Below are 4,536 nucleotides of genomic sequence, written 5' to 3' on the forward strand. Positions count from 1 at the left end.
ATATATATATATATATATTTAATATTATTAAAAAAATGAGAATGTGTTAAAAAATATTGCATGATATGATCTTACAAACACTAAAACATGCACATAAAAATACAAATTATTTTAACTTTATAGGTGCAAATTGTAAAAATATTTCGCAATGTGAGAAGATGCAAAATGTGCTTAACTTTTGTGAGTAACTCATCAAAACCGGTTTTAAGATTCTGAATTTGATCACCGTTTTTATATTTAATAGTCAAATTTTTAATTAATAAAATTTAATTAATGCTTTTTTAAAATAATTGAATTGTCATTTATTTCATTTTGGTTTGTTTATTTCTTTAAAAAAAATTACATAAAATTAAAATTACCGAGACTGAAAATTAATGTATTATGTTTAAATATATGCTAACGTGTTTTTTAATTCGTTTTTTTTTTTTGTAATTATCAGTGTAAAAATAATTGAAATCAAATTAATAAGAGAAAATTTGCCAATAATAATAATACTTTATTTTTTTATTTATCTTTTTTTAATTTTATTTATCACAACTCTTTCACTTTATTAGTATTCTTAAAAACTAATTTTCTTTTTTATTATGCAATTTCAATTTAAATATTGTGATTTCATTTCAATATTATATTTAAAATAGACTATTAGTTAAGATTCTGAATTTGATGACCGTTTTTATACTTAATAGTTAAATTTTTAATTAATAAAATTTAATTAATACTTTCTTAAAATAATTGAATTGTCATTTATTTTATTTTGTTTTGTTTATTTCTTTTAAAAAAAATTACATAAAATTAAAATTACTGTGACTGGAAATTAATGTATTATGTTTAAATATATGCTAAGGTCCTTCTTAATTCGTTTTTTTTTGTAATTATCAATGTAAAAATAATTGAAATCAAATTAGTAAGAAAAAATTTACCAATAATAGTAATACTTTATTTGTTTTCTATTTATCTTTTTTTTTAAATTTTATTTGTCACAACTCTTTCACTTTATTAGTATTCTTAAAAACTAATTTTCTTTTTTATTATGCAATTTCAATCTAAATATTGTGATTTTATTTCAATATTATATTTAAAATAGACTATTATTGACATTTATACCTTTATAGGCACTAAAACACATAAAACTCTCGAACTTTAAATTTTGCACAAAAAATTCAACAAAATACTAAATAAAAATATTTCTACAAATATAATTGGGTCAAAAGAATAAAATTTTTTAAATATTATAAAATTCAATAATTACAAAAAAAATTTTATTTAACAATAAAAAAAGCATCCAAATGAAATTCAAATTTTAAAACACAATATGTATATATAATTTATTTAATTTAATTCGAGTCTCAATTCTATGTTTGATAAAAAAAAAGAATAGATTTTGAAAAAATTTTTATTTTAAACACGGGATTAACCTAATGTCATCCTTAGCCACCATTTTTTATGTCTCCATAAAACTCAACTAAATATAAACCTAATCTATTGTGTTACAACACATTCTTCATAAGTTCTATCATCTGAGACTAACTTGTTCTTTCTTATAAACTTCTTAATTCCACAACTTACGTAAGAATATATAAATTAGTCCATGGAGGGAGAATACAAGAATAATACCCGTGTCTCTGTTGAGCCTAATGTATCCAAGCAAAATAAGTTAAAATCAATGGTTAAAGAAGTGCGAAAACAAATATGTCTGGCAGGACCTTTAATTATGGTGAATCTTCTTAATTTCGCCATTGAACTTATTTCCATAATGTTTGTGGGTCATGTAAGAGTTAGCTCTCTTTGGCGTTTGCATGGCCACCTCCTTTTCTTGTGTCAGTGGCATTGGTTTAGTAGTCAATTCTTTTTATATCTCTTAATCGAATTTTTCTCCTCTTCTTTTCCTTTATAATTTGAATTTATTAAAAAATATCAAATAAATATAATCCGAACTGAGCCATCCAATATTTTGTTCGGTGTTAGTATGAAAATATTTCAACACCAAACCCAATATTTTGTTCGGTGTTAGTATGAAAATATTTCAACACCAAACCCAATTACTCCCCACTTCGGATGAATCATGAGTCTAAATAGATGAGTTCTCTATATATGAATGTTAAGTTTACCGTTCCTTTTTCAATTTTATAAACAGCATGCCGGCGAAAAGAAAGAACTTACCACGCAACTATTAACAAGGGGTCCAGAACTCAGAAACCCAACCGAGAACAACAGCAACTAAGAGGCAGTCAGCACACTCAAGGGGTCCACAATTCACACAACTGCTAAAACTATTCAATCGAAGGGCTGACAATAGAAAAAACCTTCCCGGTGCTTTTTCAATAAAGTCTTGTCATATCCAAGTGGATGACATCACTGCAGCAGAATACTGATCTAAAGTTTCTGCATGAGTACCGACCTGCTATTCCCACAGCAGCAATCAAAGGGGTAGACAACCCCCTCATCAATAAAAAGGGCAACACCAAATATCACTGGTAACCCTAGCCCAGTTTTACAAGAGTTGACTCAGAAGTAGATTCCGAAAATAGTTCTCCTTTCCTCTTGTAAGAAGCCATTCTAATGAGATATATACATCCTTACCGTATTTTCTGATTACTAAAGAAAGTGAAAATGGTTAGACATAACACGCCTAGAGACTTGCTACATCAACGGAAGAAATGAATTAATATTAATAGACTCTAAATGGATAACATTAAGTAAAAATATTGCTGGTGACACCAGAAAGCACCACAATTCACATTGGCCTTTTTTAGCCATAGCAATAGCATGAGGCCAATGCTACCATGATGAAGAGGTTATTTTTCTTCGGCTGTTGAAACGACGTGAATGAGCTATATTTGCGAAACGTGTAACGTTGTTTCTGAAATGGAGACATAAGCTGTGTAGAGTCAGAGAATATGCAGCCGTGTTAGAGAAGGAAATTTATTTGGTTAGAGTTATTCATCCCTAATGATGATGATTATGATGTTGGGGTTTTTGGTGTAAGCCCAGTATATGAGTTTTGTTATGATGTGGGATGAGCTTTTTGGTTAGGTTTTTCGGTCATTAAAATTATGAGTTAAAGTTTTTGTGAGTTGGATAGAGAAAAAAATTTTTGGTGAAAAAGATTGATAATTATAAAAGTAGAAAACAAAAATACAATGGTAGTCGCTAGTAATTGGTAACTTAGGAAGAAAAATATATAACCCAATTCCAAAAAAAAGAAAAGAAAAGAAAATATATAACAAAAAAAACTTAGTCAGGAAAATTATAAATAGAATTTAGAATGTGTAATTTTGATAATTTGAAAATTGATAAGATTTAAGAATTTAAAAGAATTAGAAAATCATAACTTTGATTTAAAGAAAGAATTGTTTCAATTAAAATGTAAGTAGATGTTTATTAAACCAATTAGGAATGATGAAAAAGTATCTACGTATTTTTAGAGACGATAACAATAGTTGCCATTGTTAAGTATGAGTTATTTTTTTAATTTATAATTAAAAAAATCCTTGAAGAAGTCATGCTTGTTGTCCGTATATTTTTGTGTATTCTTATATACTGTTTGTAGATGTATATATTATCTGGAGATGGTGATAATGGATTAAAAAACGGAATTAAAAAAACTTAAAACAGAGTTCGCCGCGGAATTAGGCGAACTATATAAAATTTATAGAGTTTGCCGCAGATTAGGCGAATTTGCCAATTTTTATAGAGTTTGCCGGGGGTTCGGCGAACTTACTTAAATGCCAAAAAAAAAAAATCGTATTTGGAGAATTAAAGTTCGGAAATCATGTTAAAAAAAATAATACTTTTTTTTATAAATAAAAAAAATCTCTTAGGATATGCATTTGATTAACCAAAATGTAACGCACAACACAAGACCCACTTAATATTATTATTATTATTATTATTATTATTATTATTGGGACTAAGCCCAGAGAGGGATACAGCATCCCAATTTATTCTTGTTGAATGAATAACCCAGCTTCAAAAAATTTTATTGGGCTTGAAATAAAAATAGCCCAAACATTTAACCACATTAATTAACGTAATGTAGTACTTATCTTATTAATCAGTTTTACACGTTAAAGCCTGCTATCTCTGCTTCGGTCAGACTTGTTGTTTCTTGGGGAACAACTTTACACACGTCCAACAACCATGTACTCCACGTTGCTTCAGCATGAAAGGAAAATTTTTTCTTTCATCACCGTAGCACTGTCCTAAGTAAAAAGCCATCTTTTAAAAGTTAACTTTTATAAGCTACTTTTGAAAAGTAAAAGCTTTACCAAACTACAACTTTTAAAAAACTATTTTTTAAAAATTAACTTTTATAAGCTATTTCTAAAAAGTAAAAACTTTACCAAATTAAGTTATAAGATAGAACTTTTCAAAGTTTACTTGTGTTTTTCAAAATTTAAAAGTCTAATATAACCTCATATGTTAGCTAATTTTTAAATTTAACGCTTGCATTTATGTCTATTATAGTATTTTTAAATTTTAAAAGCTATTTTATCAAATGTAATTGTTGTTACTTGTATTTATTAAAAACTATTT

Source organism: Arachis ipaensis, chromosome B04 (genome assembly GCF_000816755.2).
Source record: "Arachis ipaensis cultivar K30076 chromosome B04, Araip1.1, whole genome shotgun sequence".
Taxonomy (NCBI): Eukaryota; Viridiplantae; Streptophyta; class Magnoliopsida; order Fabales; family Fabaceae; genus Arachis; species Arachis ipaensis.